Genomic DNA, 15,802 nt, shown 5'->3' with positions numbered 1-15,802 from the left:
CCACAACTTCATTTAGTCCTGCAACCTGTCTCCCTGCTCTCTTCCCCTTAATTAAAGAGAGGGCCAGACAGACTCATATCTTCCCCTGAACGATACATATGGTGGGAGAGGTTGTTTTGGGTGGGTGCGGTGGAGGTGGTGGGTGCATTCGGGCCACTGTTTGTCGACCGAGATGTGTGTGGAGAGTTTGTCGAGCTAGCGTGATCCATGAGGCGCGGGGTGCACCAAGGGTATATGTGTGTGGCTGTTTAAAAGACGGGGGACGTCTGTTTGGGCTACGGCATCGGGAATACATCCTTCTAGCGTGATGAGCGCTAATTTGCTAAATCATGACATGTGGGCGCTCGGGAAATCGAATTACTATGCGGAGGGCACTGCTGATGTGAAGTTCATTTGCCTGGACTTCTACAGTGGAGCATTTTAATCATTCTGACCTGCTGGCAGGAGGTGCAGCAAATCACTGATTTCATTACAAGTGCCCATTCTGTCCCCCGCGCCTCTCCCATTCCTCAGACAAAGAACGGCTGCGTGTTTTCAATCCGTCCCTCCATTTCCCACAGCATGGGCTTGTTCAATAAAATCACAAAGATGAGGAGAGGAAGGAGAAAGATATATTGTGGCAATAATCACTAAAATGAAAATACTTTGGCAAAATAATAGGTGCTAGCTTTAAATCAGACCCAGCTGGTTTTTTTCTACTTCCTTTATTTCTACTTTCTACTTCCTGCTTTAACCTTATGCTGTGTTACTTGCCCTGAACGGCAGTTGCATAATTCATCAAAATCCACAAGACCATTGTTGCTGGATTGCTCTAATCCCCCTTAATCTGACATGTTTAATTCAGCTGTCCAACACGTTTCCAATTGTAGCAGAGTGCAGAAGGCACATGAGCCAATTCCACGAGGGGCTATGATTGTTTTAACAAAAACCCTGCCTGGGGGTTGCGGGGGGTGTTGTGTAGGCACTGCCGAGGATTATCTTTTTTGCTCAGTGAGAGAGTCAAGACAATGAAGGAGACTCACATCGTGCAGTAAGGACTGCATAGAGCTTCTGGATATATGACAGTGAAGTGTTACATGGGATAGATGCACAGTAGCCTACTGAATAATGGTTCTAATACTTCAAATGATCGGGTTGGCTCCAAACATGCAGAGGATCAAGCTCAAAGTGATATCTCTGGCCTCTCCTTCATCAATAAACCAAAGCACTCAAAATAACCTATTAGGCCACCAAAAGCAACTTTCTCATGAGTTCGTCACACTGCTTAGCTGTTCTGCTGACATTCTGTATTAAAAATGTGTCTCATTGCTAACTGTACCTCAGCGATGCTAATCTTGGGAATTACGCTTGCAAATGTATTTGAGGGTGAGAACCTATTAGAGGGCGTAATTAACCACAGCTCACTGGCACTGTGGCAAACCTGAGATGAGGATGAAGAAGCTTCGGGTGAAGAAGGTGCTGATTTATTTACTGTTTTACAATTCCGTTTGTCCATAATCTCCTCAGCATGATGGTAATGATGTTTCAGGTGTTATTATTGCCTAAAACAGGTTAGTGCTGTGACATTATGACAAATAGTGGATTTAAGGACACAATGAAGTTCCCAGACAGCCTGGTGGTGATCACCATAACCCCTTAACAGCAGGGAGTCAAACTGTCCATTGTGCTGTATCCTCATTAACAGTAACAGTATGCGCCGTCATTAAAAAACCGATTAAGCCGTTTCTAATTTGGTTTTGACACAGTTAAAACTCTCTTTCATGCCGTGAAGTTTGCTATGTTTTGTCGACATTACACTTCAGTGTGAAAACAGAGTTGTTTCTGTGATCTTAGTTTTGCCTTCTTCGTTTGTTCAGTCAATAAAGGAGCATGGGTCTATGATTTGAAATGAGCCCGTCGACCACATAGCGCACCCCATAACACACTCCTCCCCACACCCCCAACCAGCACACACACATTTAAACTCTGACGCCATAATGTAAGCATTAAATATAAGGTAATGCAGTTGTTCATGCTGAAATTAGAGTACTATTCCAGATGGCACACCAAGGCTGGTAAAACTGCTGGGATCTGTTCAAGTGACATCATAACCCCCTTTGCCAATGAGTACTCCTTAAATAAATAACCTTCACCCCTCCCACTGCCCCCACCCAAAAATGCTGAAAATATTTGCAAATTAATTATGCATTGATTATTGCATTGAATATTTGATGATTATGGCTTGCAGCCAATGAAAACACACAATCACTATGTCAGAAAATTAGAATATTATATAAGACCAACTGAAAAAAATTATTTTAAATTCAGAAATGTTGACCTACTGAAAAGTATGTACAGTAAATGCACTCATTACTCGGTCGGGGTGTTATGGAAGCCCACAGGTTGATTAACTTTTTGATGATATGCTAATTTATTGAGATGCACCTGTAAACGCCCAACCATATATGTCCCACCATCTTTTCAAACACACACAGAAACTTCCAGAAGCAGAAACATCGACACGGAGGCAGTATGGCTTGTCACCTCCCGTTTTGCTGTTAGCCCGTGGTTAAGCAGATCCTGTCTCGTGTCACACACTATGAGCTATACAGGACCTGAAGGAAACCCTTTGTTCCAGCACAGCCCATCTGTGTTCCAGCACAGCCCACCGGCCACTTCTCCAGACGATTGCAAACATCATGCAACATCCACGACGGTGTGTCCTGCGGCGATTATTTCTCAGGCGCGGCCACAAAGACGGGTCTGGAACAGCCTGCTGCCTCCTGGGAAGGTGTGGCACGGGGTGGGAGGCGGGGGTGCCTCTCTGCAGCTCTCTGCAAGGGTGTAAAATGTCTCGCCGCCTCCCGAGGCTCTGCGGCGATACCTGAGCCCAGTCTGGGAGGAGAGGCACGGGGGCGGAGCCAAAGCCGTTACCCCGCAGGACCGGTGTGGAGTTGGATGCTGGCACCGAACTGCCCTGAACGTTACTTTGTAAGGGGAAGGACTGAAACGCAATCAACCTGCAATCGTCCTCTTCTAAAGAAAGACAAAGGCAGGTAAGGAATCTGGGTAAAATATGATGCTAAGAGACTATATTAGCGCAACACTGTGCTTATGTTGATTTTTGGAAAGGTTTCATACACGCTTAGTGTATAGGGATTTTTTCCCAGTCAAAAAGTCAACAGTTTTTATAAATCTGACTACATTTGCCTAATTTCCAAGGCAACAGAGTTCTATTTTTTCCATAGTCCCAGAGGTATTACCCAGAGTTATTCTCATAATTGTATAGAAGCCGTATCTGAAATCTGTACATCATAATAGGAGAAATGAATTGTTCTTGCAATTATGAGCCTGTCTAAAACAGTTTGTGATGAACACTTTGCACAAATCTGACATAACCCCTCTAAAAAAATAGAAATTATTCCGTCATCTCGTTTACTGCTTTGATTACAGGAGCCATGGCGATTTCCAATCAAATAAATGAGGCTGGTAAACAGGAGGACATGAAGAGAACGGAGGCCGACCACTGACGGCCTGCTCGCCTCCTCCGTGTGTGTGCGCAACGTTTCCTTGCCAACAGAGGGAGTGACAGCTGGTGCGGTCCCCATGTACTGTAGTAAATGCAAACGCCCGTGTGTGAGCCTGCAGATCCTCTCAAAGTAAATAAGGCTGCGCTCGCGTTTGTCCGACAGCGACGCTTAAAACGCATCAGCATCATTTAAGGGTCTGTGCAGATCCTACTTGTGTGCTGTGAGCACATATTTGAATTGCATACCGCAGGATATTAGGGGACCGCTACAATGGTTCGTAATACAGGGCAAAGCTTGTGTTGTGTTATCATTTATCGTCGTACTGGAGGGAAAATCCATCTGGACCTGAGGCGAGAGGCGACCAATAAGGCATATCTAAAAGAACCCGTCCAGGACAGCACGCAAATGCACTTGACTCAACCTTGGGCCAGATGATTTCAGAACTCGCGGCTCCCGCCAGCCACCCCCTTATGTCAGTTCGGGCCAACGCGGCATCCCGGGGGAGAGGAAGCCGGTCCGCCCCCGCTATCTGCCCCCGCTGCCCCCGCTATCTGCCCTTCCAGGGCATCAAGGAGGGTGGCGCGCCAAGTGGGGCAGAGACTCGATGGACGCTCCGCCCCCTCCGGGGAGTCGCGAGGTCGGGATAGGCCGGGGTAGAGAAGGGGCGGGAAGGAGAGAACCCTGGGCTCACTGCCCGGCTCTTCCGCCTCAGCAAGGCATGAGCATACGGAGCCCCAGAATGCTTCATGGATTAAGCCTGGTGCATTTTGGGAAGCGGGGAGCTCAGAGATTAACAATCCTCTTTTTGGCCATAAGGCTCCATGACTGTAGAAGCAGCAAAAAAGGCAAACATATGCGGGACCTTATAGGGGATACACACACACACACACACACACACACACACACACACACACACACACACACACACACACACACACACATATATATATGCATACACAAAGCGCAGGCCTACGTTTATGGTGGTTTGCTATTAATCCATTAATTCCTGGGGCTAAATACCACTATGCCTGTATCGAACATTGCAGAATGCACTTTTTGCACATTTTTTAGCTTTCTTTTCATTATTAAAACCATATTAAGTATAGAAAACATTTTACCTACAGGAACAGACAGGAATGTGCCTACAATTTATTTCTGTTTTGTTTCCATCATCATGGGGACATTCGGTCCCAAAGACAGTAAAACAGAGTAGAGACAGACATACACACTTTTATGACCGCACTGCGCTGTCTGTAATTACCCCAGACTAACCATCCCTCAGTACGCTGCCAGTGATAAAGCAGGCCTGACATTAATGGAATTTCTTCTCAGCAGTCATTATAGACTTTTTTCCATAGCTCATAAATCCGGCCATGACAGTGACAACGACTATAATTTAATTCAAAACACCAAAGATGGACCGAAGGCATGTCACATATATGATTACCCAACATGATCTCTTCTATTTAATGGCCAAAGACCAAAGCAAACGATCAATGAATAATGACATGATTAACTGTGACTTTATGATGTCTTTGGTTATTAGGTCCACTGATTCGTGGACCTAACAGACTCTTTGCTTTCTCTTTGCCCACAAGTTTAATTTGATCCTCAATCAAATATTCATGCATTTTGCTGTGCATTCATTTTATCAGTTTTTGTATCTCAGTAGCAAAATACCTTTTGTTTTAGCCAGTAAGAGTTGAATGAATTCTACATACTGCGCTACCACATCTCACAACTTCTTCCCCGAGACCTTCCTTTCCCTGCAAAACCATCCCAAACTCAAACCACACAGGCCGCACACAAGCGCTCTGCCCACATGAGCCCTGTACAATATCAGCATTACCGCTAACACAACCCCTGTGTTGAGTACAAACTGCTTCCCCTGAATGTCTAAGTACTCCACGGTCTTGGTCCTACACACCTCCCCAAGTATCTGCTGTTCCCCTCCCACTTTCAGATGTTCTGCACCTGGTCAGATGTTCTGCACCTGGTCAGATTATGTGGTCCCTTGTACGAGTCTCTCATCAGTGCGTAACGGGTTGTCATTCCTGCTCAAAAACACGTGTTTTACTCATTAAAACTCTTTGTGACTGTCCTCCAAAATCCAATTTCAGCTCTACTACTACACATTGATTCTAGTTTATTGTTTTGCTACTCCATCTCATTGAACATTGCTCTTTGTGAATTATACTACATATGTCATTATTATACTACATAATCATTACTACTGAAATATTATTTGTAATTCATATTTATTTGTTATTATTATAACCAAATTTTAAACCAAATTCGGATGTCCATCCATTTCTGGTTCTGGAGAAGGAGACTAGCTGTTCACACTTGTCCTATCTCAAGTGCTGCTTGCTTAAAAGGGGCAGTTTAAACAAAAGCCCTTTACATTCATAAGCTAAGTACAGCTTGCATATGTACCAGCTTTCCTACACTGGCTGAATGACCATGAGGCTTGATGGGTTAAAACATTCTCCTTGATGAAATCTCTCTACGATAGCGTCGCAGACAGTAGATCGTGACATCATGTGCTGTAGCGCTAAGAGGTGGGGGGTGGGAGGAATCAAACTGGCTTAGAAAAAGCAAGAAAGAAAAGCAAAGGTTCACCCTTTTCATTTTTATCATTGTTGTTATTGTTATTCAGACCTCACAACAAATTTGCGTTTCGGGAGGTGATACGGATTGTGGTTACTCCAGCTATATTACGAATTCGCACGACAGCAACATGAACAACCCAGTCTTGCGGCGGAGTGTTCGTAGTCCTGCGATCTACGGCTCTTACTCGGCACGAACGGGAAGCTTAATTTGGACGTCCCTATCTGCAAAAGCACCTACCTGACAAAGTCCCTGTGGCTGACTGGCTTTGGTCTGCACTGAACTGCAGAGCAGTAAAGAAACCACCATCTATACTGAAGATAGAAATCAGGCCCAGAGATAGAGATCATATGGCTGTATGTGCTCTGTGGTAGGTTATGAGTTATGAAAATGCAACTGGTCTTAACACACAAGGTTGCATGTGCACATTTGAGTGTTTACATGTTTGGTCCAATAAATTGTATTTCCTTCAATTCAATACAGTTATATAATATTATACGTATTCAATTTAGAAAAATATATAACTTGTGACAATTGTTATTTTCGTTATTTTAGAAAGCTTTGTGATATTTATAAATAAATACACTACAAAAACATTTCAGTTCACATCAGTTACAGTGAGGACAATAATTAATTGAACACTCTGCTGCGACTTTGCAAGTTCTCCCACTTAGAAATCATGGAGGGGTCTATTTTCATCTTAGGTGAATGTCCACTGTGAGAGACATAATATATATTTTTTAAATCCAGATATCTCAATGTATTTTTTTATGAATAAATAAAGTCCAACTTATGACTTTATTTATATTTATTTATCATTGTTGTTATTGTTATTCAGACCTCACAACACATTTGCGTTTCGGGAGGTGATATGGATTGTGGTTACTCCAGCTATATTACGAATTCGCACGGCAGCAATATGAACAACTAAGTCTTGCGGCGGAGTGTTCGTAGTCCTGCGATCTACGGCTCTTACTCGGCACGAACGGGAAGCCTAATTTGGACGTCCCCAACAATTTATTTGTATGCAACTGCTGCAAATAAGCATTTGAACATCTGCCAATCAGCAAAAAATTCTGACCCTCACAGAGCTATATAACATTTCTGGTGCCTGAGCGCACTAGTAACTCATTGAATCATAGATATGGACCAGAGGAGAATACTACTGGATACTAGACTACTAAAACTAGATTTCCGGCGTGAGAAATCGGATGTGTGGCGTGAGAGCGTGTGAAGATAGTCAAATGCGTGTGTCTCACGCTCAATGCGTGAGAGTTGGCAACCCTGTGTGAAGGGCAAACTAAAATCAGGGTCATATAAACAGGCAATGGTCAAATCTGTGAGCAAGTTATTCATATTTAATAAAAAATAGACAAAGGACTAAACCAACAGAAGCAGACTTACATACAGGACAACCCAAAGAAACCTAAGTACAAACACCTGGGATTACTAATGAGGGGCTTACAAACAAGAAAGAAAAACACTGAAACCAGACTCAATGATGAATTTCAAAATAAGAGTACACAAAGGGGAAACCAGGAAATATAACAAACCAAAACAAGAGGGGTTGTAGAGGGAACCGTTAGAACCTGTTAGTCCGCCTCTAAAAAGTCCACATCCAGTCCACTTATTATTCTAAATTAGAAGCATCTTTTTGAGTTTGTTAGCTGCATAAAGACACCTGTCCACCCCACACAATCAGTAAGACTCCAACTACTTACATGTCTAAGACCAAAGAGCTGTCCAAAGACACCAGAGACAAAATTGTAGACCTCCACAAGGCTGGAAAGGGCTACGGGGCAATTGTCAAGCAGCTTAGTTAAAAAAGATAAATTATTAGAAAATGGAAGAAGCTAAACATGACTCTCAATCTCCCTCAGGCTGGGGCTCCATTCAAGATCTCACCTTGTGGCGTAGCAATGATCCTAAAAAAGGTGAGGAATCAGCCCAGAACTACACAGGAGGAGCTGGTCAATGACCAAAAGAGAGCTGGCATCACTGTTTCCATAGTTACCGTGGGTAATACACTAAGACGTCATAGTTTAAAGTCACGCATGGCACAGAAGGTTCCCCTGCTTAAATCAGCACACGTCCAGGCCCGTCTTAGGTTTGTCCATGACCATATGGATGATCCAGAGGAGTCCTGGGAGAAAGTTCTGTGGTCAGATGAGACCAAAATAGAACTTTTTGGTCTTTATTCCACTCGCCGTGTTTGGAGGACAAAGAATAATCAGTACCATCCCAAAAACACCGTCCCTACTGTGAATCATGGGGGTGGAAGCATCATGTTTGGGGGTGTTTTTCTGCACATGGGACAGGACGACTGCACTGTATTAAGGAGAGGATGACCAGGGCCATGTATTGCAGGATTTTGGGGAACAACCTCCTTCCCTCAGTTAGAGCATTGAAGATGGGTCGTGGCTGGGTCTTTCAACATGACAATGACCCAAAGCACACAGACAGGATAACCAAGGAGTGGCTCCGTGAGAAGCATATGAAGGTTCTGGAGTGGCCTAGTCAGTCTCCAGACCTAAACCCTATGGAAAATCTTTGGAGGGAGCTCAAACTGTGTTTCTCAGCAACAGCCCAACAATCTGGCTGATCTGGAGAAGATCTGTGAGGAGGAATGGGCCAAAATCCCATTGCAGTGTGTGCAAACCTGGTGAAAAACTACAGGAAACATATGACCTCTAATTGCTAACAAAGGCAATTAGGTGTTCAAAGGCAATTAAATCACAGATTTTTAAATACTTATTTGTATCAGTAACACACAAATAAAGTGTTAAAAAATCATAGATTGTGATCTCTGGATTTTTTTAATATAGTATGTGTCTCACAGTGGGCATGCACCTAAGATGAAAATAGACCCCTCCATGATTTCAGAGTGGAAGAACTGGCAAAGTCGCAGAGTATTCAATTACTCATTTTCTGTATGTTACTGTATGTTGTGTTAATTTTGGCTGTAACAGGCTTCCATAGATTTGTGTGTGTGCAGAGAAGTCTCCAGTATCATGCCCTTTTATGAGCATGAGGGTGTTTACTTATGCTAATTAGGAACAACTGTGCTGTACTTGCATTTTACGATGACAGTGGGATTCATCATAATAAGAACAAAGACGTAAACTCTTCAGCTTACGAACCCGTCTTGAATCTGACATAGACCTTTCCTTTGAACCTTTAGTTTCAGGAATATATATATATATATTTTTGATAAATGAGAGTGTTTTTGTTTTTTTCTTTCAGTGTGATTAAATGCCAAAACAGCATTTGCTGGATTTAACCAACACTTATGTGATGTGGTTACACAAAGCCACAAAGTGACACGTCAATCTGCCTCCTCAGGGTGTGTGACACGGGCGTTAGTGAACAGTGGGGCTCGGGGGACTTGACCCCGCAGGGAGGGGACCTGCCACCAAATCTCTCAACCAGTCCACCTTCACCAACTCTGCTTTGCAAAGATCATCGGACTCTCAATGTCACTTTTAAACGGTATTTTTTCAAGGATATTTCCAATGACGTCCCCCAAAGCATCCTATTACAAGTGCAATGTAAAAGGCCCACATCTAAATGATGGTGGTATGTATCATTTTGCATGTTCGTTCTCATGCTCAAAACTGCGGTCACAGAGTTTTAATTGCAGTGTTTAACGTTTATGTTCATGATAAAAAGGAACGATGGCATTCCTGCACATGACAGCACTGCCCTGGGGCCGTTGTTTACCTTACCTACAACAAACATTTCTTCACGCATCAAAGTACCGTCTAATATGTGGCAACTCTGCCGCCTGCTGTATATCAACTTCCTCCCTTCCCGTAATGAGAGTGAGCCTTCGTCATCCTTTTATCGTCGTCTGCTCGATCCGCTTCACCCGCGGGCCAGAGAGGCCACGACTAACGCTTATTCAAACAAAGCATGCTGGATACTGAAATCATCGGCCGTAATAGTGATGACCGCACGGTGCTATACCAGTAAACCCAGATCACTGGCTGAAATGGGAATTTGCTCATGACGTTTGTTTTGCACTCGTTAAACAATCTGCATTGCGCTCATTAAGGAACTGTTCAACGCAGACCAGATCTAGAATTTGCCTCCGAGTTGATTAATAATGCCTTTATCCTTCCCCCGTGCGCAAAACGTCAGGAGCATCAGTGGCTTGTTTTCCATGGATCTATGCCCGCGCTCAGTTTGATGCCATTTCTTTTTATTGATTTTTTTATTAGTTCGTGTATTTGCACCTGCTGGCACTGTCATGCTGACATAAACCGTTCGTCTGGGAGATGATCGGGCTGCGTCTGCACTCCGAATAACCTCCCTGCGACGGGCACTTCTGCACACGCGCTTTTAAAGTGCATGAGATCCAGCTAGTCGTGCGGGGGAGAGACACCCGGCCCCCGTTGATGCGTCTGGCAAACAATAAAGGAAGAGCACTCCACGTGTCTACACACGCATTTGATATAGTGAGAGGGCGGCCAATACATTTTACATCAGGTTGGATATTGGAGTCTTGATGCTGTGAATCAGCGGCACCTCATCTGAATGTAAATGCAATGACCAGGTTCCATTTCATGGAGCAGGAGACGCGTGGGGAATTAAACATGTCGACGCGCTCATGGTCACACCACTGCTACCAATGAAGAGAAGAAATACAAACAACTGTGACAATGGAGAGGATGGAGAGTCCTATAAACTAAACAGCCAATCGCCTGCCAACCAATTAAACCCAACGGGGCCAAAAATACGTCTGAAGAGGCAGAGTTCTCTTTCCCTGTTCATTCCAGGAACATAAAAATGCAGGTCATAGTTTTATTTAAGGATGCTAGTAACTATGGGTTCTGCTCTGTGTTACTCTCCGCACGTCTACTGTGGTGCAAAAAGCAATGAAGCGCGTGCAGACTTGCACAGGAACACGTGTTGTGGTGCACATGCTCTTTAAAGGCTGCACTGGGGGTAACAGGACACAAAGCAAATGCGTTACAGTACACGAATTCATCTTTACTATAACACGGTAGTGTAACATACTTCATCTGTGGCAGCGGTGCGTGTGACACTGAGAGAAGTAAAGGTGTGTCCTCATGTTGGCGGAGTTCCCAGGAGCCCATGCAGTCTCAGAAAGAAGAATATTTTGCTCATTCACACGTTAATATGCTGTTCACTGTTCCTCGTGATTATCGCACTGGTGTTGGCGTGCGTGTGTGTGTGGGGAGATGGGAGTAATTGTGTTTGGTTCTGAGGGAAGTGCTCTGTCCGCCCTTATTGGACGCAGTGTCACCGAGACACATCCACCCCTCCCCGCCTGGGGGGTGGAGTTATTCTTACATCTTGATAAAAGACTCGAGCGAGGCGCGAGTGCAAAAACTGACTTTATTCTCCATAATGAGGGGGGCGGGACTACAGCAAGGGGGCGGGACTACAGCAAAGAGCCGGCACGGCGCGAAACCTCAGTAAAACAAAAGCGGGGGCGGTAAAATTCTGAGGTGTGTAAACAGGAAACAGTGGTCATCGGCACTGGATGAAAGTTCCTGTGGGTTAAATAAGAGACTAAAAGATGCAAACAAGGCACAAGTGCACAAATGGTCAGCAATCGTGTGATTTGCTGCAGAGGCAAGTGCAGGAGGTGTGTCTAAGACAGTGGGCGTGTCCCTTGAGGCTTGGTGCCTGACTGCATGTAGAATGCACATAGACTGCATGTGGACTGCAACTGGACTGCATGTAGACTGCATGTGAACTGCACATAGACCGCATGTAGACTGACCTGGTACAGCGTCACATAAATACAGACACCGCAACTCCCATCAGATGCCACCCTAAGGGATGCCGTTTGCTAACAGACAGTGGCAAAAGCAAAAGAAGATGGCAGTGACAGGGGTGACTGGAATGTTGGTCAGCCCCATGTTATTATGGAAGCTGGTGTTTTGTGTGGATTAAAGCAGACTAAACACTGCTACGAAGACTCACTGGATCTCCATAGCAGCACCAGCAAGCAACAAAGTAATTGGGGCAGTACTGTCTCAAGTCCAGGAAGAAGTAGAGGGCGATGACTTAGCCAACCACAGCACAGCTACTGTATGACAGTACTGTATGGCACAAGCTGTTACACATGATCTCAGAGGCCCCTACACCTCAGGCTATATCTACACACAACTCCATTCATGCTGTACCATGCTGACCTTACAGATCACTGGGCCAAGTCACAAGGCGGCGCCCTAAGAGGGCCGTTACACACTAAGCTAGACAACTGCGCCACGATGCCGACGCCCCTGTCCAGACTGGAGAAGGTTAATGCATACTCCACCGCTATGACTTCTGCTGATGAGGACATGTTTACACTCCAGAGAGCTGAAGCTGATGTTGAGGAGTCCAGACAAATGCTCCACTGCTGGAGAGAAGGACAGAAGCCAGAACACAGAAGCCCTTGCAGGCCGACCACGGCTGACCTCTGGACTTGGGATAGCCTGGAATGCAGAAGGCTGCTGAATCAGCAGAGAAGCCCACAACAAAATGTGTGGAAGCTACTTATTCCTCAGGGATGGTAGACTTGGTGCTTGGGGGTTTAGCCCCACTAGGACAGGGACACGTCTGTGTGCCAAAGACTTTGACATGGCTTTGCCAGTGAGTCTTGTCATATCTGTTGTTGACCAGAGGAGGACGAGTCTCCCCTTTAAGTCTTTGGTTCATCTCGAGGTTTTTTCCTCACGCTCCAGGGAGTTTTGCCATGCTGCCTTTGGCTTGATCACTGGAGGCTTGGACTTGGATTTGTGTTAAGCTGCTTTGTGGCAATGGCCTGTGGTGAAAAGCACCATCTTAATAAATCTGACTTCATTGACTGGGCTAATGCTGTCATGCAGCCAGGTCATGATGGAGATGTGTAAGCAGCTGGATGCGTTTCATCCACAGGCCAATGGGGCTGGTGGTTCTACTGCATGCTCTCTACCCAACTGGCCATTGTAACTGCCCACCAGTAAAGAGACTGGGACTTGACGCTGGGCGCTTGTTGGAGACCATCGGTTTCACCCCAGCTGGTTCTGAGAGGAAACAGAGGCTGTGCAGCAGATCACCTGTCAAAACCGAAGCAGAGCTGCATCAGAAACAGATGTGAAAAAGGAGCCACTTGCTCCAGTGTTCAGCTCACGACAAAGGGACTGTCCCCAAACTCCAGTCCTCGCAAAAAAACAGACTAAAGAACTCTTTCTTTTTCACAGCCATTAGACTCTTCAATAGCTGAACTGGTGATGACCTCATAGACTTTTGCATTTTGCACTAAACTGTCTGGCTGCAACATAATCAACCTAGCACAATTGTAGCACTCTACTACACAATCTATGTAGTGTGTTTTTTCTTGTTTTTCTCTGAGTGCTTTTATTTTATTTATTCAGAATTTCTCTATTTCATTCATATGAAATATGATGTCATACTATGACATACTATGACATATGGATGGATGTCATACTATGACATCCAGTGTGAACATCAAAGTAGAAATTTCATCATACAGGGAAACATGTTTCTTACTGTGCATATGACAATAAAGCTTTGAATCTTGAATCTTTGGGAGGGGCCATGATGTGATGTGCTGAATCCATGTTCACTGCCTCACCCAGTACAGCCCCGTGAATGTAATGACCACTGTTAGTGAGCAGGACTGGGAAACTAGAGGAGGGGGCCATCTCCGGCACACCCCTGGAACTCTTTGTGGCCACTGAGATGGTCGACTCTTGAGGGGACTATATGTGTGTGAGACAGAGAAACGTTGGTGCAGGTACACGCTCTGTGTAGCCCAGAAAGACATTAGCTGTGTCTGAAAAGATCTACTTGTGTGCACTCATCCACTAGTCACTGCATAGTCATCCCTTTATAGAATATCACATAGCGTGCCCTTAAGGGAAACACACAAAATTCACAGAATTCAGACAACACTAGTTTGCACCAGAAATATATCACTGCATGTTAACGTGCTGTTTATAGTACTGGTGGTTTTATTTTGTGCCTCAGCATCGCATAATACAGTTAAATTTTCTTAAGTCATTAGCACGCTAAGCATTTAATTACTTGCATTATTTGTATGTTTCAGAGCAGATAATATTAATTACACTGAATGTATTCAAAACAGGAATTTATCTATATGCTAATAAAGTGCCTTCTCTTTAACATAAATTGTGTGCCAGTGTGCTACCCAGCACGGATGGCATACACAAGGTGAAGTGATAATGTGATCAGCGGCTGGACTGCAAGGAAAAGTTTTGCAAACTTTGCTAGAACATGGAGGGAAAGTCTGAACTAACATCCCGCCATAACCTCAACATGTAATCTGTCACCTTTCTGTGCAGACAGCCTGCTACAAAGCTGATAGCTGAACTCCCTTAGTGTAAATATTGTGACATTAGCACATTGACACACCCATGCCTATGAATCCTTGATTTATAATGCATTATATGGCATATATAATAATTTAGAATGCTTATTCCTTTATTACTACTCATACGTAGACATGACTACATGCATAACACCTTATGAAGCAAGACATTAACTTTGTTATAATGCATTATAGCATTCAGCTTTGGTTTCTGAAACTGCCAATTAGAAAAAAGTACACAACACATAAGCAGGTGTTATAACCAGGAGTATTATTACCAGGTCATTACAGGTTTTAAATGAAGCGTGTTTTTAAATGGCTTTTGAATGTGAATGACACCATATATCAATACATAATACTTTATGTAGTGTGATAAGTGCCCGTTAGAGGCTTTAAGTGAAGTAATCACATTTAATTTGATATCAAATAGCACATACAAATTGGTGTTTTGTGTATTCTACAATAAAGCTTTATAAAACCTATTGTTATGGAGCCGCTTGCTTATGAGGGTTTCGTTTCTAACTTGTAGCTTATGAGAAATGATGCAGGCATTATGTATTCCATATAATGCATTATGTATACAGGGTTGATAAAGTGTTATCACTGCTTCAGTTGACAGGAGAGGTGCTGCCTTAGAAGTGTTAAGTTTCATACTCTTGATAGATCGTGTCTTAAAGAACAAACTCTGACTAGATATTACAACTACTACTGCTCCTATAGCACCGTAGTACCACACTGTACCTGTCAAATGAATTTAATTAAATGGCAAACCATTTCAGAAGCCTCCCCCCAATGAATGGCTGCCTACCGTCCTACTAAAGTGTTTTACAAGTGCCAACGATGCTCTCTGAGATATTGATCATTTTTGTCTTTGGTAGATGTCGTATGAATCGTGTTGCGTCTAGCATGTAACAGCCCAGACCAGCAACTCGCAAATAATCGAACAGACCTTTAGCGCACACAGTCATCTTTGCAGTGGGAGTAACGTGAGCTCTGAGTCACACGTATCTTCGCCTTGGCATCTCGCCTGTGTGAACAGTGCTTTTGTTTTTGCTCCTCTTCCTTCGCCGTGTCGGAGAACACGAGGTTTATCTTCCACAGTTCGGCTCCCGGAAGTTCGATTTCAATGGCCTCCTCCGAGCACCGAGCCTCAGACACAGGAATCAAAACCAACAACATTAATCAAAAACAAAGCCTCTCCATACTCTCCACTGAACCGCACTGCTTCTGGTTCATCCCAAAAGATTTTGTATCAAGCAAAATCTACAGACATAAATTGACATTATGTATTGCTTTCCCCACCCTGGTCATGAGCTTGTTTATGGAGGAGTAT

The 15,802-nt window shown here is 44.1% G+C and overlaps 1 protein-coding gene across 2 annotated transcripts in view; it reads right to left on the bottom strand.

Moving 5' to 3' along the window:
- The window catches only part of grm7 (glutamate metabotropic receptor 7), a 130,780-nt gene that overhangs the window by 89,364 nt on the left and 25,614 nt on the right, over positions 1-15,802 (bottom strand). The window lies entirely within an intron of this gene.

Source organism: Brachyhypopomus gauderio, chromosome 1 (genome assembly GCF_052324685.1).
Source record: "Brachyhypopomus gauderio isolate BG-103 chromosome 1, BGAUD_0.2, whole genome shotgun sequence".
NCBI classification, from domain to species: domain Eukaryota; kingdom Metazoa; phylum Chordata; class Actinopteri; order Gymnotiformes; family Hypopomidae; genus Brachyhypopomus; species Brachyhypopomus gauderio.
The sequence above is the reverse complement of the archived record's forward strand: the minus strand, read 5'-3'. Positions and strand labels throughout refer to the sequence as shown.